Source organism: Ursus americanus, chromosome X (genome assembly GCF_024610735.1).
Source record: "Ursus americanus isolate L20-20 chromosome X, mUrsAme1.1.p, whole genome shotgun sequence".
Taxonomy (NCBI): domain Eukaryota; kingdom Metazoa; phylum Chordata; class Mammalia; order Carnivora; family Ursidae; genus Ursus; species Ursus americanus.
In genome coordinates this window covers 121,648,453-121,670,816 of record NC_142164.1, presented here as the reverse complement: position 1 = coordinate 121,670,816, position 22,364 = coordinate 121,648,453, and the positions used below count along the sequence as shown (strand labels likewise).

Genomic DNA, 22,364 nt, shown 5'->3' with positions numbered 1-22,364 from the left:
CTTCCGTGTGTGTCACTTAGGTGCTAATTACTCAAGGCGATCCATCTTCCACCTTGCAAAGGAGGTGGGAACGTGCTGCTTTTCTCTTTTCTCGTACAAATGGAAGGTAAGGACAAAGAAATTCACCAAACGATGGACTTTCAAAGCTTTTTGGTATGGTTTCAAACTCAGCTATGAAGTGTCTTTAAGTACAGATTTTTGGTTTTTTCCCCAATTACAACGGTTTCTATGACAGGCAGCACAGGACAGATAAAACCTCAGAAATGTACTCGTGAAAATAAAACTTAGTGTGTGGAGATCATAATGGAAGACATCCACACAGGGTTCACATACTCGGGGCAGACTTTACCTTATTCATGTGACAATAAGGCCATGGGACAGAAGAGCATTTTCCATTTCGCCACACTCCATTGATAAAGATCATATGAGTAAGGGTAAAAACATGTTGGCATAGATATGGGTTGTAGGAACAAGGATATACAATGTGATTAAAAAGCACAAGTGGGGAAAAAAACTAGGAAAATGGTAATTTAACCAGTATCTGATTAGTCAGTGCGGAAAATGGGGCAGTAGACCATGTACGCGTCAGCAAAGGGAAAATGGCGGGAGGCCATCAAGCTTCCTGTTTTCCTTTCTCCTCCCTCCCTCCGTCCCCAAAACTAGCACCAACCAAACAGAGAAGGTTGTTCCAAGGAAGAAATATGGATTCCTCCCACCCTCCTACGTCCTTCCAGTGTCTTCTGTTGTTTGAACTCACCTCCCACGTCCTTCCAGTGTCTTGTGTCGCTTGAAGTCACCAGGAAGCCCAGGACTGAAAGATGCAGATCATGTCCATTAGCTCCTTGGGGCACAGGGTAGGGAAGGAAATGATGGACACTGATTATGAAGGGGGACTTGGAAAATAAGTCCCCTCCCACCAGGCTTGAAGTTAGGAGGTGTGGTAGGCTGCATCCATTACCCACAATGTCATTCTTCTTTCCATGACTTGGCCCTGGCCAATCCTTCGTGCAAGGACCTTGCATCCCTAGTCCATTGAGTTTGGACTTTGCATCTGGTCCCCTTGGGCGTGTCGAATGCCAGAAGAAAGGCTTGAAGCAGAGGTGTGCTTGCGTGGTTTGGCTTGTCCTCTGAATATCCGCTCTCCGCCATTACAGGAGTATCCCTGGGTTCCAAAATAAGGACATCGAGTGGAGCAGACATGAATCTATGCTGACACATTGGGTTCAGCTCAGCCTGGGGGAACCCAACCTAGATCAGCCCCCAAAACACCCACAGACCCACAGGTGTGACAAATCAATATTGATCATTGCAGGGAATTGAGCGTGAGGGTGGTTTGTTATGCAGAATCCTTCAATGTAGAAAACAAACATCTTCTCGTGTGTGGGAAAGGTCCTGGCACAATCCGTATCTTTTAAGAAAATTTCCAAAACCTCACGTAGATTCAATCATCTTTTCAAAGGGAGTGTGTGTGAATGTGTGAGAAATCATGGAACTGGTTCCTACCTTGTAATTTTCTTTGTAAATTTGCAAGCGATGACGTGTTACGTTACCCTGAAGTTTCCATCTACCGTGTGCCTATTGGACAATTAAATTTTAACATTCTGTTACAAAAGTTTTTTTTTTTTTAAAGATTTTATTTATTCGACAGAGATAGAGACAGCCAGAGAGAGAGGGAACACAAGCAGGGGGAGTGGGAGAGGAAGAAGCAGACTCATAGCGGAGGAGCCTGATGTGGGGCTCAATCCCATAACACCGGGATCACGCCCTGAGCCAAAGGCAGACGCTTAACCGCTGTGCCACCCAGACGCCCCTACAAAAGATGTTTTGATGGATGGGGTAGGAATGGGGGTGTGTGTATTTAGAGCCCTAAATTACCCTTGACCCCTCTTGTCACCACACATCACTACTACAGTGAAGTTGGGGTGTACCCTTCACATGCACGTGTTGACTCTTTCTTTACATAGGTACATACCAATAAAAACATAATCTAAAACCTATTTCACAGAGAACCCAACCAATATGGCGACCCACTCTTGGATCTATTGACTTGATGTCACAAATAATAACTCAAAATCTTTTTGCCTCTTGAAACGGTCATTAGGATTCCCACGGTTTCTAAATGCCGACTTGATAAATTGCATTTTTATCTGCTGAAAGAAAAGTAGGCTAAATTTACCATAACATCCATTTTCATGTGGCAAATTTGAGGCATTTATTTCTTGTCAACGGATGACAATTTTCCAACCCTCGAACTAAGTTCTTTTCCAAAATGATGTTTTTCCTACTAAAGCCAAACTTTCACTAATTAAAACCAAACAAGCGGCCTGATTTAGACACAGTCAAAACCGCGCATACAGCTCTGCTTGTTTATTTCCGACCGGCTGGATGTCTGGATGGCGGAAAGAAACGGGGAGCTTCAAGTGCAAATCCTGTTGCATACACTTGTAATTAAGCTCCGGAGAAATGCTTTTGTGAATCAGATTGATACTTAAATGCGTGGAAAGAATCCAATTAGATGGGCATTTGGAAGCAGTTTAGTGAATGCCGCACGTCTGTTTCACGATGGCTCGGGGAGGGGGAAGATGCTTCAGCACGGGGCATTATTACGGTATTACTCTGTGTCATGCGTGAAGAAGTATGATGAAGCCCTCTGTCTCTGTAGACGGGGCGTTGCTGGCTGTCTTTGGAGTCTACCCCAGTCTTAACCCATCTGCTGCCAGAGGGTCTCATGGTTTCACTCTTTGACTTCCCCTTCCTTCCTCAGTAAGCGGAAAACTCTGATTTTCGGAGCTCGTGTGCTTGCATGGGCTCAGCCTGAATAATCCGGGCTAATCTCCCTAGTGGAGCTCAGCGAGCAGGCACCTTAATTACACCTGCAGAGTCGCCTGTGCTGGGAAAGGTAACACGTTCACAGGTGTGAGTCTCGGGGGGTGGGGTGAGGTTCACGGGAGCCCACATTCTGCAGACCGTGTAAGGAGATGAACGCACGAAGGAGTAAGTGGGTTGCAGGGCCATGAAGACAGTTGAGGGGGAAAGATGGGGAGATGGACAGACGGATGGATGGGTGGAGGTTTTGTGCGGGTGTTGGTGTGGGGTTTTCCTTCCGGCTTAACCCAAGAGGAACACACATCCAGAGTCCCAGCTGAGGGCCAACGAAGGACAGAGGCGGACATGCACATGCAATTGAGAGAGGAAGCACGGGGTGATGGGTGATGGGTGGTAGAAGCAGTTGTGGGCAGAGCCTGCCTGGGGGTTACCAGGCTGCACCACCTCCCAGCTGGAGGACCTGGGGAACGGTATCGACCTCCCTGGGCCACAGTGTCTCGGTGCACATGACGGTGAGCGTCAGGAATGCCTCTCCGGGCTTTGAGAGCCTAAAGTGAGCGATTACCCATAACACCTACAGCGGAGTCTGGTGTCGTGTATGCACGCGTGCACGCAACGTCAGCCACTGTTGCCGTGACAGTATGCGTGGCACCGCTACCACGGTATTGTCATCATAGTGCTGCTGTGTCTGGAGAGGGAGCCGTAGTAATAACACTGGTACAGAAGAATAGTAGTAGTAATAATAATAATAATAATAATCCTGCTACCACGATACTAGTAATGCTGCTTCCATGATGGTGATGGTGCTATGATGGTACTGCTACCATGTTGGTCAGACTAAGGATACTGCTACCACGAGAGGAAAGTAACACTGTTACCGTGATAGTAATCATAATGATACTGCCTCCATGATGATGCTATTGCTACCTTGGTAACAAACTAGCGATCGTCATGATAGCACTGCTGCCGTGACGATGATAGTACCACAATGACAGTAATATGCATTATTTAATTTTAATTGTTAATTATTAAGCAATTGTATTTAATTATTTAATTTTATATTAGTATATGTTACATCTTACTTCTTACGTAATGATTACTACAAAGGGTTTGTTTGTGTCGAATCAATACGATTCATTTACAACGAGTAAAATCAACACAATTTCATTAAAGGCGTGTATTAACGCAACTAGTAGTGCAATTATTACTAACGTAATAATAAGTACACATCATAAGTACTAATTGTTAATCATTAATTATTAAGTAATAATTGTTACTGGTTGCATTACACAAGTAATGACACATCCATCCAGAACAGAAAACGGAGTCATTCGGAGGCGGGGGTGACAAGAAGGGAACCTGGAGATGTTAAGGTTGTGGGGTGGGCAGCGTGTGTGAGCGTGTGTACATATGTGTACCGTGACTGTGGGTGTAGATGCACACGCATGTGTGAGCGGTATGTGCCGTGTGTGCGTGTGCATGCAACAGGTGCGTGTGGGATGGGGAGGTTGGTAGGTGATGTAGGTCCAGGTCCCACCTCTAGCGCCTTCACGACGTCCATGATGTCCATCATGACGAGGAGTAATCCCCTGCTGAAGTCCTGAGCGCTCACATGTCACCGTGATGTGACTTCCTCGCCGCCATGCTGCATGGACGCGTGACTGGTGCAGGTCCCAAGCTCGTCTTCTCCGTGGCACGGATCGCTCCCCTTGTCCTTCTGGAGCTCGCGAAGGGCAAGCTCGCTCATGCTGGCCGCCCAGGTCCTGCTCCCGAGACCTGGCACCACCTTGCATCTCAGGTGAGTCAGGACCCAGGAGACATGGGCTGTGCTCCTCACTGCACGACACCGGACATAGGACTTGAATGTGGACAGGGCAGTGGGCAGCAGGGTGGCCAGTCAGCCGTGGGTGTGTCTGGCGTTTTCCAGAACCCAGCAGCTCTGTGCAAGCTGAGAGAGCTCCTGTGTCCACCCCCGAGCTGCACCGTGCAGGTCTCCACCGCCGTCCACACCGCCCAGCTCACTCACACTCTCCGTTCACTGTTGGCCATGCTGGGAGGTCCTTCTGTGGGCTCGTGCTGCCCGTGGATCACCGAGCACCAGATGCCCAGCCTGTGACCTGAGTGTGGCTTAAGTCTCATCCACATTGCCCTGTGTGCTCTACCCGCCTCGGTCCCCTGCCCAGGCTGGTGGCGAGGCCGCGGTGTGCATGTCCGGAGAATCCACGTGGCTCTGTGTCTGTGTGTTGGGGCCGAATCGCTCGGCAGCCCTCCGGGATAACAGATGGTACATGGGCTCGCGGACATGTCACCGCCGTCGTTCGACGTACAGACATTGCGCCTTACTTGGAAATACGGTGTTTGCAGATGTAATGAGTTAAGATGAGGTTGTGCTTGAGTATGGTGGGTCCCCAATTCCGGTGACCGGCGTCCTTTTAAGAAGAGGGGAATTTGGACACAGACACATGCTTCTCTTCTCAGTTCTCTCCTGGAATCCACCCAAACAGGTGGAATTTGGGCACGAGGCAGATTCTGATATTTTCCTCTCTTTGGCGGGCTCTGCCTCAGCCCCAAGGCCAACTTCATTACACATCTCGCGGAAAGTAATACGATAATAAGACAATAATAACAAAAAACGTATGCCTATCACTTGAACAGTTGCCATAAAATAGAGCAAGTCCTCACATCCTAGCAAAACCTGTGCAAGACGAAATAGATGACTTGAAGTGTCCTATATTGATGAAATAAATTGAACTCTTAGTTAAAAGCATTTTTTTTTAAAAGAAAACAGGCAGAGGGTGTTATATGCAACTAATGAATCATTGAAAAATACATCAAAAGCTTATGATGTACTATATGCTGGCTCACTGCACATGATAAAAAGAATAAAAAAAAATTAAAAAAAAATAAAAAACAAGACTCCAGGTCCAGACAGTTTACTGATGAGTTCTCTCACACATGTAGTGATAACATATCCCAGATCGTACAAACATATCAAAAGAAAACTGGTCTTACAAGTCATTTTATAAGACCAGACTTATCTTGATGCAAAAACAAAGACAGGACAAGAAAGGTGAACCGTATGGTGACTAACATAATATAATAAAAAAATATTATTATTAAAAAAAAATAGCAACATAAAAAAAAAAAAGGTGAACCACAGAAGAATTTCCTTTGTGGGCAAAGATGCAAAAACCCTCAGCAAAATATCAGCAAATCACATTTGGAAATGTATTTTTTCAAGATTTTGTTTATTTGAGAGAGAGCACATGGAGTGGGGGAGGAAGAAGCGGGCTTCCCACAGAGCAGGGAGCCCAATGGGGGACTCGATCCCAGGACCCCGGGATCATGACCTGAGCCGAAGGCAGATGCTTCATGGACTGAGGCCCCCAGATGCCCCATCATATTTGGAAAAAGCATGAGAGATCGTGACCAAGCATGGTTTATGGGGGGCATTCTTCCGGACTCCTTCATAACAAGGAATCCAGGTACTTTACCTTTTAACAGGTGGGAGAAGGAAACACCCACACGGTCGTCTTGATTTGGCAGAGGAAGGCTCTGGCAAAATCCACCTGGCGTGGACGACCTTCGGCAAGCCAGGAATTGACGGGGGTTTCCGTATCTCGGCGAGACCAAACGCGTTCCCAGCCACGTGTGCAGACGAGGGAAAGACGTCTGATGTCATCGCCGCAATCCTGCATCGTAGGGGGCGTCCTTACCCGGGCTGTGTGATGAGCCGAGAGGTAAACACGCGGCATACAGGTTGAAAGGGGAGGAATGGACACGGTGCGGGGGCGCCTGGGTGGCCCCGACACTCAAGCATCATCTCATTCTTGGTTTCGGCTCAGGTCATGATCTCAGGGTCGTGAGATCGAGCCCCCCGTCCAGCTCTGCGCTAAGCACAGAGTCTGCTTGAGGATTGAGTCTCTGTGTCTCCCTCTGCCCCTCCCCTGGCTCTCTCGCTCTCAAATAAATAAATAAATAAATAAATAAATAAATAAATATTTAAAAAAAGAAAGAAACACCATATGGAGCTCTGGAAGCAGGTGGCTCCATCGGAAAGGCAAAGCGGTACCCCCCAAATAAAAATTGTGTGTGTGCACATGTGTGTGTGTGTGTATGTCTGTGCATGTTGGGGGCAGGGTCAGGCACCTGCCCGTCCCTCACCTGGACCAGCTCACTGTCTTCCACTGAACTTCAAGGTCTCAGCACCGACACAGGGAGCCCCACGTTGAAGGACCCGTGGGGACGTGTCCCACCCGCGACTGTATGACTTGAAATAATAGGTGTTTGAATCAAGGACCACTCGCTTCACAGCACACGTCAACCGTGGGGGGAGCGGAGCCCGTGTCCAACTTTAGAATCAGGTCCACGATGGTCGCCGGAGGGACATCCATGCCAAGTTCTCTTCCCGGCCCCACTTCCTTTATTTTTCTCCGAGAACAGAGCCTATTTGGGACCCAACTCCTCTGCGTAGGTTTTCCGCGTGGAAACTAGGAAGAGTGCTTCTAAACGCGAACTGAATCCTGGCAGCGCGGAGCTGGTTTTCTATATGTCGTCTTAAATGCCAGTCATTGAAAAAGAAAAAAGAGGAAGGAAGCTTCAGATGTTAGTCCCAAATTTCAGTCTGACGTCCTCCTACCACCTCTAGGAGCAGCCATAGGTCACGTCATTAGAAGAATACGGTGTCTTTGAGATCTATGGCAACGTGACACCTTCCCAATCCAACGGCGCTCCTCTTAATTAAAAAAAAAAAAAAAAAAAGAAAGCCCTTTTAGGAGGCCAAGTTCACGTCTTGCACTTGGAAAGGGTGGTGGTTTTAGAGGTGGGGTGGGGCTCTTTGCAGGGGAAGAAGGGGGTGTATTTTGGAAGACCCAAAGTCCAAAGGATGTATTCCCGTTCTTGGCAACACCAAGCAACTGGTTGTCCTCCCAAGAACCGATTGGTGGTAAGGCGCCCAGACCAGCACGGCTCGTCCACGTCGTGTCCAACGATGGTGTCACCATGGGCAGATCCTTGAAAACGCAGGAGCTGGTGTTGCCGGGCTCCATGGGGAGAAATACCTACGAGGGTGAAACCAGGGATTTAAAAAAAAGCCCTGCATATGATCCACTGCCTAGTAGTTACCGCTGGGTTACGAGCCATCGGAATGCCTCATCCCGTCCCTACAGGTCTCCATTGGTTCCAGTAGGTCGCAAGGATGGCCAAGTCACTGGTTGGTTGAGCTCAACCCAGTCAAGACAAAATGTGGGCTGCCTGATGGGTTTTCCCAATGGGTAACAGTCCTCGGTCTCATCTTCCAGAGCAAGTGCACAGAAAAGTTCTTGCTTCCCTTTACACATTATGGTCTAAGCGTCCCCGGAAATCGATGCCATGGTCTGAACCGGTAAACGCACCAGGAAAACGGGCTCAGCAGGTACAGTCCCTGCCGCGAGCAGACAATTCGAAAACGATGACTCTTAGCGTAGCAGAGTGTATCCAGTTTGGTCTGGGTGGTTTCTGTCAAAGACGGAGCCTCCTCGTCTACCGTAATCGGAAAATATCAATCAGGGGCGTGAGCTCAGGGATGCAGGTAACAAATTTTACGAACGGAACCGAAAGTCACGTGTGCATTTGGCACATTCAGGAGGCTTGCAAAAGCAGATTGCATGCTTTAAGCCATAAAAAAGAAAGAGTAATTGTTTTTTTTTAATATCCATACCCGTAATATTTTACTGGCGATGGTCAACGCAGTGAAATACATCACTCTCTGTTTACAGCAATAAAAATCAGATTACGTGGGGCGCCTGGGTGGCGCAGTCGTTAAGTGTCTGCCTTCGGCTCAGGGCGTGATCCCGGCGTTCTGGGATCGAGCCCCACATCAGGCTCCTCTGCTATGAGCCTGCTTCTTCCTCTCCCACTCCCCCTGCCTGTGTTCCCTCTCTCGCTGGCTGTCTCTCTCTGTCAAACAAATAAATAAAATCTTAAAAAAAAAAAAATCAGATTACGTGGCAAGTGCACGCACAGACACAAACCCAGGGAAATTTGTGAATGGCGGGAACAGCTAAAGAAGATTTAAGAGCTTAGGATAAATTAACTTAATCGTCCGCTGCGTTCCCCTCGCTCGGACCAAGGGGTTTTCCAGTTTCCCTGCAAAGTAGTTTCTTGTTCATTCTTGCCGTTTTATCGTTTTAATCTTCCTGGAAGGTAAAAACAGCAAAACAGAACAGATTTTTTAAAAATTTCCCCAGGCAACTTGGTCAAGTTTCTTTCTTTTTTAAAATGAAGCATTTTTTTTTTCTTGGAAGTATGTATTTGATCAAGGGTATACATCTAGAATATAGAGAGAGCTCTTGTGTCTCCATAATACAGCAAGAAATAATCCCATTTTTTTTAAAGTGGGAAGAGATATAGCCCCAAAGCAGATCTCCCAAAGGCCAATGTTGTAGTCATGGGGAAAATGCAAATTTTGGCAACGTTTTTTAAAACCCTTTGCCCCGGGGGACTGATAAGCTTGGGCGCCTCTGCGTGCATCCAAACCCTCCAGGGGCTTCTGCCTGATTTGAAATCCCCACAAGCTCTCCTTCTGCTCCCAGAAGCCCGGACAGCCTGTGGCTGCTTGACGGAAAATCAGAACCACCCACCAGCAAGGAATGGTCTCAGAACCCATTAAAATAGCTCAGAGTTGGCTTGCTTCTCGGTATCCAATTCTCCTCTTTAAATGCATGCAGCACGCTATATGTTGATGAATTTAAATTAAAAAAATATTAAGAAAAATAATAAAATGCACGCAGAGGCTTTTCTGCACAACGATGCTGGGACCTTGAAACACGAGAAGCTAGAGCCCCAGGGGGTTTTTGCTGGGAAGCAGGATCTGAGTTTGAAGTCTCTGGGCTCCAAGTGTAATGAGTGGGGGAGAGGTGGGGCAGGGTGGGGTGGGGAGGCGTAGATGGGGGGTGTGTCCACAAGCCAGGGGACTCAGAGGATGGCCGGCAGCCCCCAGTACCTGGGAGAGAAGTGTGGCATAGATTTGCCCTCGGAGTCTCCAGGAGGAAACAGATCTGCCCACACCGTGGTTTTGGACGTCCAGGCTCTGGAGCTGGGAGAGAACACACTTCCATTGTGCTGAGCTCCCCAGCTTGGGGACATTTGTTACGGCCGCCCCAGGGCACCGAAGAAGCAGGTGCAATGCACCTAGGTGCTATCAGAACACAGCACGGTCTGTCGGCATCCGTGGTCACAGCAGCCTGATTTCCAGGGAAGAACGTCCAACGAGGGACACCATGCAAATGCCTCGTGTCTTCCAAGACACCGTGCTTCATTGCTTCATTCAGCTCTGGGTTTATGCCCCTCGCTGGGCCTTATCCGCACTCTGGGACCTCTCTAGCTGGACGCCAGCAAAAGGAATCACTGAGTGTGTTTGTTCTCTGGGGGGGCTCACTGTGCGTGTGTCCCAGACATTGCATGGGACGCATTTAGACATCGTTGGTCCCGATGTTCACCTCCCATCACGCTTGCACGCCCTTGCATGTATGTGGGGTGCGCTGTGTGGTCTCACTGAATTGTCTCCCGATGCCGCGACGTGGGAAGACCCCACTAATATTCCATTTCATCGCATGCAGGGCTAGTAAAATGATACAGACGGGTGGGGTTTTATGCCCAGATCCTCAGCCCTCCTTCATCAACACGTTTCCTCCACCTGCTTGTGTGCCAAATTCACTGCAGACACCCGGTCAGGTGTGCCTTCCTCTGAGAGTGGGACCCACGTAGATATCTGCGGTACAGGGATTGCAACCAATTCTCACGCTGGCCCCACGGAGGCATATGCACGAATGGTGGTGCTAGAATTCTGCACACACAGTATTTGCAATTTTGCCATCTCCTGTCTGGGCTGAGGACAGTGACTGAGCCATGGTCCCGTTCGTGCCGGACTTCCAGGACCCATTGTCCCTGCACGTGCACCCGGCCAAAGACACAGACCCAATCTTGCAAACGACTAGAGCTGACATGTTGATGCGTGCGACACGTGACTCATCAGCCGTGATGGCAGGAGTCGACCTTGGGGTTGCTTCTTGCATGCCGAGTCTTGGGAAGACAATGCATGGCCGTCCATATGCACGCCCTGAGCCCGCCCGCCTGGCCGGAGAGAGAGATCACAGGAAGACAAGACGCTGTCACCACGTTTAACCGCACGGTTACGCAAGCTGTGTGGTCATCAGTGCATGCGATGCCGAGAACGTGGTAGGGTTCAGACTCACAGCATGCAAACCCCTGTTCCGCGTCAGCCTGGCTCTGCAGGAAAGCATAACCATCTCATTTTTGGGCTTGGCCCATCCCTTGCGTCGGTGATACTGACAGAGGTCTGATTGCAAGTATTACCCCGGGCTTTTGACCTGCTGGGATAAGGCTGCCTTTTGTTCTTGCCACATTACAAAGTATCTGTAGATGATGGTGTGTTTCTCTCCATGTTGCAGGAGAGGCCCCATTTCCAAGAAAGACGGATATAAGAAAAATACATGGTATCATTCTGCTGTACTGAGCCCATTCCAAAAGTCATTACAAAAGTGCATGCAAACTTTGCTCCTGTGAAGGCGTAGGCATCCTTTTAAGTTTTCAGGAGGGTGGGGGCGGGGAGCGCAGAGACTGGGGCTTTGGAAAGCAGGGAGTGGTTTTTGGAGGCTGATGCGTGAATCGTGGGCTGATGTAAAAAGGCAGCCCTACTTCCGTTTCCTACAAGTAAATAATGCCAGCGTCTCACGCACTGGTTTCCACTTAGGAATAAAGGCTATTACCCACTAATCTGTTATGAAAATACAGCACACAAAACCCACATGGGCGTATTCTGAGAGTTTGACTGAAGATCTCGATTCATCCATTTCCTTAAAACATGGGTGCCAAAGCGGTAACAGGTGATGGTCCTCACCTTCAGCCACGCCCGCAGACGAGCGGGTTACTGCAATTCCCACAATTTCGGGAAGGCGGCTTTGTTACCTGGGCATTGTGGGTATTGCATACAGTCGGTTACGAACGCTATTGTGTTTACTCTCACCTTTCGGTTACAGGTCACAGCTCGCTTAGCGTCCCCATGACCCACTTGGTTTGCTCCGTGGTGTTTGGTGAGTGATATTGAAAGCTGTAAATATTTGTATTGATGTTTTGGGGCCAAAGGATATAAATGCATTTCAGCTCAAATCCATCTCACAGAAATGTGGCCTTCCCTTAGGATTGCTTGCACGGGGTGGGATCTATTTGAGCAAATTTATTATATTCTATCTGATGATGCATTCAACGTTTTATCACAGAATTCAATTCCTCAAACTTAAGTATCATGTCGATAGATATTGGCCACAGATGGAAATTTACTGGTATATCCCACAAATTGCTATCTGGGGCCTGCAGGCGAACTGATTGCTATAATTTATGAAACTGTTTCCCTGTAAAATCATGATATACTCGTTGGCTCGGACTGCCAGAGAAAAGCACCACAGACTACGTGGCCGAGTCAACAGACGTTTACTGTCTCCTGGTCCTGGATGTTGGAGGTCTGAGATCCAGGTGGGGCTGAGGCTGGGAGTCTGAGATCCAGGTGGGGCTGAGGCTGGGAGTCTGAGATCCAGGTGGGGCTGAGGCTGGGAGTCTGAGATCCAGGCGGAGTCGAGGCTGAAAGTCTGAGATGCAGGCGGGGCCGAGGCTGGTTATTCCTGAGTGCTCTCTCCTTGGCGTGTGGACCCCGTGTTCTCCCTGTGTCCTCACCTGGTCATCCCTCTGTGTGTAACTGTGTCCTCATTTCTTCTTAGAGGGACCCCAGTCCTATGGGATCAGGGCCCACCCTAGTGATTTTAATGACCTCTTTAAAGAGTATGCCATGTCCAAATATAGTGACATTCTGAGGTCCTATACACTTGGCATCAGTGATAGTGACAGAGGTGTGTTTGGAAACACGACTCTGGGCTTTTCACCTCTATGGATATTAGGTATACGTGTGATATAAATGGATAGTGTGTATATATACACAATTTTAGATATATATATCCAAACCATATATATACATTTTATATATATTTGTGTACATGTGTTATGAATAGATAGCATGTGTATATATAATTTCAAATACATATCCAAACTATATATATACATTTTATATATATTTGTGTACATGTGTTATGAATAGATAATGTGTATATAAAATTTCAAATACATATCCAAACTATATATATACATTTTATATATATTTGTGTATATGTGTTATGAATAGATAACATGTGTATATATAATTTCAAATACATATCCAAACTATATATATACATTTTATATATATTTGTGTACGTGTGATATCTATCTCATGCACAGAAAAATAAATATATTTGCAATATGTATATTTGTATCTAAAATCATCTCTAGATACGCGTGATGGTGAGTAGAGCTTTTGTGGGGTTTGTACATCAATTCTCAAACTGAATGTCCGCAACTCTTTTACCCCGTAAAATATCTGTTGATAAAACGAAATAAAATACACGTGCTGATAAATGTCGCCGTGGGGCATTTTGCTGTTCCGTCCTGTTGTAGACGTTTCCGTTTCACGAAGCTGCACGCGTCCAAGTGGGAACATATTACATCACTTCGGTGAAGTTTTACTTTTCTCAATGTACAATGGCTTTCCGTCTTAATTGTGTCTTGAATTACTGGTGCGGCACCCGCGGGATTTGGGTTAGTCCTTGCTTGATATTTCTATACGTCTGCCTTTCGTTTTTAACTATTTTCTGTAATTTTGTTTATCACGTACACAGAATATAGTCAGATTAAAAAATACCTCTATGCCGTCAAAAACATATTTAATTTGAGCTTTTTTGTTTAATTAATGAATTTCTATTAGGTCTGATATCCTGGCACCGGTATTTTTTTTTTTCTACTTGTTGTATGATTTCCACTTGTTTTAATCCTTCTTTTAATTCTGTTAGACTATTTGAGGTCTTTGTTCGGGTTTTCTCCCATCCTGGTTTGAAATCTGTACATTGTCCTTTTTTTTTTTTTTTTAAGACTTTATTTATTTATTTGACAGAGACAGAGACAGCCAGCGAGAGAGGGAACACAAGCAGGGGGAGTGGGAGAGGAAGAAGCAGGCTCATAGCGGAGGAGCCTGATGTGGGGCTCGATCCCATAACGCCAGGATCATGCCCTGAGCCGAAGGCAGATGCCCAACCGCTGTGCCGCCCAGGCGCCCCTGTACATTGTCCTTCTAATCTCTAGTGTTTACTGTTGATGCCCTACTTTGCACGAATCCACTGTCTTTTAGATTTGCAGGTAGGTATTGCTTTTTCCGTAGCCCACCGTGGCTTCGTGGGTCCTGTCCTTGGTTCGGGTTCATTTTCCTCTATTTGTGACATGCGTCTTTCCACAGCTGGTGCAGATTTAGTGGTGTGATTGAGGACAGACAGATGTACTTCCTCCCTCCCTCCCTCCCTCCCTCCCTCCCTCCCTCCCTCCCTTCTTTCCAGATAAAGAGCTATGTTATGTGTCACCATGTTCAGATACGGGCAACTATCTACATGAACAACATGGCACTGGACGAATGCAAACAATTAAAACAATTGCTTGACGTAAACACTTGACTTCCCAACATGGAAGTCATCCAAGAACATTCAAGGGGTCATTCACTTGCCGGAGTGACGCTTGTCAGCCCGTCCCCGGAGAGAGCGTCTGTAGCCCTTCCTTACGTAATGTGTTTGGACTGCAAACTTTCAGTGCCTTGGGTCACGCGCCCAGAAGGTGCCGTGCCACATGAGTTAGTACCACGCGGGGAGCAGGACGCCCCCAACTCTGTTGACCGCTCTGCGTCATCTTGAATCAGACTATGTTGTGTGCCTCAGACTTGCTGAGAGAGTAGACCTTAACTGTTCCCGTCAGAAAACAGAAAGGGTGATTCGCTGAGGGACGGAGGTGTTAATGACCCAATCCCGCTGATCGTTTCACAGCGTGTCTGGGTATCCAGTCATCATGTGGTAACACGATATAGACCATGGTGTCCAACGCTATGGGTCATGACATCACTGTCACGATGATTCACCCCACGACATATATGTCTTCACATAACTGAAGTGAGCACTTATCCCATGTTGTATGCCAATATTAGGTCAATAAAGCTGGGGAAAAATTAAATTTTCAGATTCCCAACAAACAAACACAAAATGAAATGAGAGAGCACGTCTTCCATGAAGCTCTGGTCGGGAGCAGAAGAGGTGATCTCATTCTCCCAGGAACACTTAGTCCCTCGTGTGTCAGGAGACTCTGGGCCATCCTGGCACTCTAGAAAAACCAAGTCACGGGGCTCTGTGGTGTGACAATCACAGCCTGAGGGAGGGACGTGTCTCGGGTGGGCACTGTGTGAGCAAACATCCCGGAGGAAGGCAGTCATCTGGGTTTTATTTCCTCCATGCACATGATTTATGATCAGCGGAGAGGTGTTCTGTCTGAATCTGCGTTTCAGAGGACAAGCTGTGTTTTCACATCTTTGGTGCTGTGGTCACGACGCTGGGTGTTCTTAAGAAAATCAGCTTTCTGTGAAAGCCTTGTTCCATTCTTTCACAGGCTTGGTGGGAATCATGACAGTTTACAGAAAGCCTCGGTGGGAAATTAATGGGTCAGGACACGAATAATATCAAAAGGCTTGGGTCTAGGTGCTGTCTCTGTCCCTTACTGGGCAGAATCAGGTCCTCAAAGGCGCTCACGTCCTAATCCCTAATCCCCAGGACCCGTGAGAATGTTACGTTACACGGTCAAAGGGAATTGAGTTTGCAAGGGAATGAGGGTTGGTAATGAGTTGACCTTAAGATGGAGATGATCCCTGCTGATCCGGGGGACTTGACGGGGTCCCAAGGGTTTTTGTAAGCAGAGGAGGAAGCAGGAGGAAGGGCAGGGTGATGTCATCTGTGACGAACTGGACCACCCACGTCCTGGCGTGTTACGCTTCAGGTTTTCGCCATTAGAGCCGGACTGTTTTTACGCGTCCGTGGGTCTGGCTGTGCTGCATTGAAACCGTGCTGGGAGCTAGGATGTTAAGGGACGCCTAAGAGATGCTGACTTAATTTGATCCCATTTATCAGGCATTTTTTTGTGGCCAGATGTGGCAGGTGCCTTCAGAGGAATCCCCATGAAGATCCCAATTCTTGGGCCCCCGAGTGATGCCGCAGGGGCTGCCAGGATGGGTCTTGGGTGCAAGGAAATGTGAGTTAAAATCCGGCTTGGAGCTCCGAACCTCCCGTTGGACCCTGCTTTGCACACACGCTGATTGCAACGCATGGTTTTGCTGTCCCGTCTGCGAGGACCCATCTAACAGCGTTATTTCAATCTGGTGCAATGCTGAGGCCCCACTGCAGGCAAGTACCTCGGAAGTGCAAGGTCTGGGGCCATTCTGGTCGGGATGGGCTTGGGCACCTGCCACCGTCGGATCCCGATGTTCGCTTTGCCGCCTGCCCTCTCCATGGGCGTCTCGGACATGCTGGACAGCGCCCACCGGCCTCAGTGTTCACATCTGCACAAGGGACAGGGGTTTAGACCAATGCTGCCACACCGCGTGCGACGGAGCGTCAGCTGTCGAAGGGGCTTAGCTGCTGCTCTGAGTCTGATTTTGCTCAGACCCCGCCGTCTGCTGTGCAGACATCACCCATGCTCGCACCCCGCGTGGAGGACGTCCTCTTGCAACCCGCAGACCCGTCCCGAACGCGATGATGGTTTGTTTTTAATTGGCCATCGCACGTGGCATAGAAACAAGAATTGGGAGGCTCTGTTTTCATTCGTGCCCGTGAAAAAGCAGGGAAGACAGTAAGACTCTGGCTTGGGGTGTTTGCGTTTGATGCAGACGACAACAGGGCAGAACACAATGAAAGCCTATGGCAAGGTGTGTATTTTAATGCCGGTGTTTTGTGACCGGATGCCCCTGGGAGGCAGACCAATTCAACATCTCTGCTCTGTCATTCTCCTCCTCGGCACCTTTCTTTTCTTATTTATTTAGATTTTATTTATGCATTTCAGAGACTGACAGAGAGAGAGAGAGAGAGAGAGAGAGAGAGAAAGAGAGAGAGCGTGAGTTGGGGGAGGAGCAGAGGGAGAGAATCCCAAGCGGACTCCCCCGCTGAGCACAGAGCCCATTGGGGGGATCACCCCATGACCCTGAGATCATGACCTGAGCTGAAATCACGACTCAGCCACCTAACTGAGCCACCCCGGTGCCCCAGCTCCTTGGCATCTTTAAAGCAAGGGGTGCACGGTGTAGGGAAATCGGCTGTAGGGTTTGGGTTCCCTGCTAACGAGGTTCCAATTCTCCTGGAGGGTTTTACTAATTGGGGCAAGTCCCTTAGATTCTCTGAGCCTTAACGACCTTCCTTGTATTATGATGATACTGTGACGAAATTTAGGGGTACCCGCATGGGTCAGCCACTGAAGCATCTGCCTTGGGCTCAGGTCATGATCCCAGGGTCCTGGGATCAAGTCCTGCTTCGGGTTCTGTGATCAGCGGGGAGTCTTCTTCTCCCTCTCCGTCTACGCCTCCCCTTGCTCGTGCTCTCGCTCTCAAATAAATAACTAAAACCTTTAAAAAGACGTTGCGTGTGAGTTCATATGCTCCGTGTGTCCCGACGTGAGGTCCCTCCAATGACTCTGCTGCCTGCCGTGCCTCTGTTTCACGGCTAACTTGGGTCCCCGTGAGCTGTGATTTCTCTCGCGTCCTGTACGTTTGCTATGGGTGCCGTCCCCAGACCCGGGGAGGTGGGGGCGCCGGCGTCTTGATCACAGAAGCCGCGGGAGAGGGAACTGGAGAGCCAGGCGGTTCTGCCATGGACGCCTCTTTCCAGTTGGCTTTGGACACTCGGGATTCGGAGACCACGATGGAGTTCATGAACCCCAGTGCCCCCGACACACGGTTCAGATGACAAATACCGCGGGTAATGGTGCAAAGCGTGTGCACACACGTGGTGACTTCCCCACGAAAAAGGACCTTTCCCTATGCAAGGTGATGGTTGTCTGTGGGCTGCTGTGCCCCCCCCGCAGAGCCCCTGAGCCTGCCGCACCCCAGAACGCCGGACGAGGGATATGCTCCTGTGACCAGAAGGGAAATGGGCAGCTCCCGCGGGCATCCCGACCACACCAAGACCATGCAGCTTTTTAAAAAGAATTAGCTTTAAAAAAAATTTTTTTTAGAGTCGTTGAGCTCAGCAGAGTTTTAGTATTAGGAGGAGAAAAAGGTTGTGAAGGTAATAGGATTTCCTGCGACCCCACGCCCCTTTCCCGTTCCCGTTAACATCTTATACGACTTTGATGCATTTGTTACCATTAATGGATGGACGTGGACACATCATTACTAACTAAAGCCCACACGTTACTCACATTTTCTTAGTTTCCCCCTCATACGTGTATTGTGTCCCAGGACCCCATCCGGAATCCCATATTATATTGGGTTGTCCTGTGTCCTTGGGCTCCTCTGGGCTGGAATGGTCTCTCTGGCCACCCTTGCTTTTGATGACCTTAAGAGTTTCGAGGCCTGCTGCTCAGGGAGTTTGTAGGATGCCCCTCACTTGGGGTTTGTGTGGTGTTTTCCTCCTGGTTTGACTGGGCTTCTAGGTTCCTGGGGAGGAAATCCTTGAGATGAAGAGCCTTTCATGTTACCTCGTTTCTGCGTGCAAACCATCAACCTGACTCATTGCTGTTGGCGTTGATCACCTGGTTGAGGTGTGTTGACCAGGTTTCTCTGCCGTGAGGTCGTTCTTTGGAAGGAAGTCCGTTTGCCCAGCCCCCACAGAACGGTGGGGAGATTTGCTCTTCCTCCCCGAGGACCGGCTCTTTAGGCGAATTATTTGGAATTTGTCTCCATGGGAGAGATGCCTCTTCTCTCCGTCTATTTATCCATTCAACCAACAACGTAATATGAGTACGGACTCGTGGTTATTCCCTTCACGCTTTGGGCGATAATCTGCTACTAAGTCATTTATTTTGTTGCTCGAAAATCAAGAGTTTCCAAAGACAGACACGGATGTCTCATCCCAAGGCTTGAGGGAGACCAGTTGGACGGAGCGCAGTGTTCCATGAGCCCGGCTTCTTGGCATGCTGCGTGGCCCATCTGTTCCCGGGGATGGATAAAGTCATCAGTCCCACGGGGACAGCTCTGCGTCCCCGTGGAGAACCTCATCCACCACGTGGCTCTTTCTCACGGAGCCACGGAGAGCCAGATAATTCCCGACCTGCAAGTGGCTTCTCAAGGATCTGCCTGTTCCCTTGTCCCGGGCCCCCTCTGTTGGTCCCGTCACTCAGTTGTACCCTCAGGGCTGCTTTGAGGGTGGGGAAGAGTGGGTGTGCAGGGACCTGGGCGTCATCGATCGCCGGCCCAGCTGGGCACCCACCCAGAGGGGAGGAACAGGCTGGCCCCTGTGTTTCCAAGTGCACCCCTGAACGCTCTCTGTCTTTTGTTTCATTTAAGGATACTTTGTTTAACATGCAGGGAGGGGACACAGGAAGAAGATAAAGGGATGGATTTATGCCCACCTTTCACATACACTCAAACTGTCCCGAGAATGGCAATCGGTAGGATCACAGGGGACACCAGACCCCACATACTGTCTCCAAAGAAACTGCTCATTCGGACAAAACCCACAACGAGATTAATTTCAACACTGTCTTACAAGCATAACATTTCTGTATGGCAATGACAGCACGGCTTAGGCTTATCTTTAATGGTTCTTACTTCGTTTTGCTAACGGTTAGAAGGGATACACTCTATCAGGCTCCTTCTTTCGCAGTTCACGTTTAATGAGACGTAATTGACTACTCAAGGAAAGCCACCCTTTCTGGGGTACAGGCGGGTGGGTTTTGAATGACGTGGACAGATGCATAACCAGCATCATGACTGAGTTACATTTCCATCCCTAGTGACCTTTGGTCGACAATTTTATTCCTCTACTCTTGACCACTTTCTCTATGTAGTATATATACTCAGGTATCTATCTGTGTATCTATCTATCTAACCCTATCCATACTGGAGTATATATTATATATAAATATAGTTCGGATAGTTTTATATATATATAAATATGTATATACATATTTATATGTATATATACATATACAATTATGTATTATATATACATAATAGAGTATACATTATATATAATGTATTATATATATTATATATATAACACACACATATATACATATATGGGCACATATATAGGAAATAGAGATACAGACACACGTACGCATAGCATAACTATAACTTAATGTGCTCACAAAACACCATAGACAGGTTAGTTCAAATAACAGACATATATTATTATCTCAGTCTTGGAGGCTGGGAGTCTGAGATCCAGGCGGGGCTGAGACTGGGAGTCTGAGATCCAGGCGGGGCTGAGGCTGGGAGTCTGAGATCCAGGCGGGGCTGAAGCTGGTTCCTCCTGAGGCCTTTCTCCTGGGCATGGAGACAACATGTTCTCTCTGTGTCCTCATGTGGTCGTCCCTCTGTGTGTGTCTGTGTCCTCATCCCCTCTTCTTTTAAGGACCCCCGTGCTATGGGATCAGGGCCCACCCTTGTGACCTCATTTTACCTTAATCCCCTCTTTAGAGACCCCACCTCTGAATACAGCCCCATGCTGTGGTCCTGGGGAATGGTGCTTCAACACATGAATGTTGGGGGGACATAATCCAGCTCACGGCACTCACATCTTCAAGAGAAAAAGTAATGTCATCATTTCCTAGGAGATGCATGACTTGCGCAAGGGCACGCAGTGGCGGGTGGCCCTGGCGCTCCGAAGCACGGCTGACCAGCTCCAGGGTCAGAGCAGCTGATCAGCTCCAAGGTCAGTGGTTTTCCTCTTGGGCTGGAAAGGCTCCCGGTTGAGCTGCCTCTTCCGTGACCACAGAGATTGGAAGGCTGGATGTGGAAACTGCATTCATGATGTAGAAACTCCACAAGGATATCGATGTTGGGCTGGAATTAAAACAAAGCAAAACAACATCGCCGCGGCTCATCAGGAATTCAGTCTTGGCCGCCTCGAAATTCACACAGCACTCGATTGGCATGCATTCACTATCTGTTCATAATTATTCATCGGGTGACCGGCTGGGTAGAAGAAGGAGAGGCAAAGGTGACCAGAAGAGGCAGTCCGGAGAGCTTGCACCCAGGATGAAAGGAGCAAATTCCTCCACCAGAGTGTGTCATCTGCGGGACACAAATAAAACCACATGCTCCATGGACGAGCCCACATCAGCTAGGCTTAAACATCTGCTTTACGGGAATAAAGGGGCTCTGGATCCCATCAAATTAGATCCTAATTGATAGACAGGCAGCTTATGATGTCCCTGGAAATACGGCCATAATGCATCACAGTCTGCCTGCTGCGTTGCGTGTGCTCTTGGCGATGGGACGTGAACCTGAGAGAGGCATGGGTTGCCGTGTGCCCTGAGGTTTCAACCTTCTGCCAGAAGGCTTTCATGGAGCCCCTGAGCAGGCCAGGTGGGGCAGGGGGTGGACATAAAAAGCTGAGCCAATAGAGTTCAGTCCTGCCCTCTCGGGGTTGAGTCCTATGCAGGTGCACGCAGAAGAGTCAAGCAAATCAGAACACGAAAAAGGAGATATTTCCCCCACACCCTCCACTTCCTCTAGTCTGTCCTGTTCATCAAATCTTCATGAGTGCTCATATCCATTCGAGTGCCAGCCAGCACTTCCGCCCCTGCCGTTCTCAACTCCCTCGGGCTCTCTATGAATTTCCAATGGCTGGTCTCAGAATGCACCATAAACCTAGTGGCTTCAAATGACACAAATTTACCACGCAGCAAGGAAGCGGCCATCCGCGAGCCCGGAATGAAACCGGAGCTGCCGAATGCTTGATGGTGCATTTCCAGCCTCCAGGACAGCAAGAGATAAATTCCCACTATTTAAGCTCCCAGCCTGCGTTATCTTGTTACAGCGGCCCATGCCGACCGATATGCATGTCTTTATGTTCTGTGGGCTATTGCAAAACCGGAGGTACTCAGAGAGAAAGGGGAATCGCTGATATGACAGAGCAGACAGCGATATTAATTTAATAGTGAGATTATACTGAAAACAGTATTTCATGAGTTGTATAAATGTTCTTAGAAGTGGAGTGTGTATTACGTTCCCCACAGTGCTCACGAGCAAGCCCCATGATTACTCTTCTTCTCTGCCTTCTGCACACACACACATGCACACACACACATACATATATACAAACGCACACACATACACGTGCGTGCACACATATGCACACACATGCATGCATACACAAATATATACATGCACGCACACATACACACAAATATACATGTGTGCACAAGTACACATACATGCATATGCACATACACCCATGCACACATGTAGAGGTGCACACACACAAACATGCACATGCATGCACACACATACATGGACACACAGACACACATGCACGCACAAACACACATGCATACATACATACACACAAATATACACACACATGCACATACACATGCATGCATGTACACGCACAAATATATACATGCATGCACACACATACATGCAAATACAC

The 22,364-nt window shown here is 48.3% G+C and overlaps 1 protein-coding gene across 1 annotated transcript in view; it reads right to left on the bottom strand.

Annotated features, from left to right (window-relative positions):
* Positions 1–19,988: 19,988 nt before the first annotated feature.
* DHRSX (dehydrogenase/reductase X-linked) overlaps positions 19,989–22,364 on the bottom strand; it is a 230,120-nt gene continuing 227,744 nt past the window's right edge. The window contains exon 11 of the transcript XR_015723241.1: positions 19,989–20,770. The gene's annotated coding sequence lies outside the window, so the exon portion shown is untranslated. The remainder of the gene's footprint in view (positions 20,771–22,364) is intronic.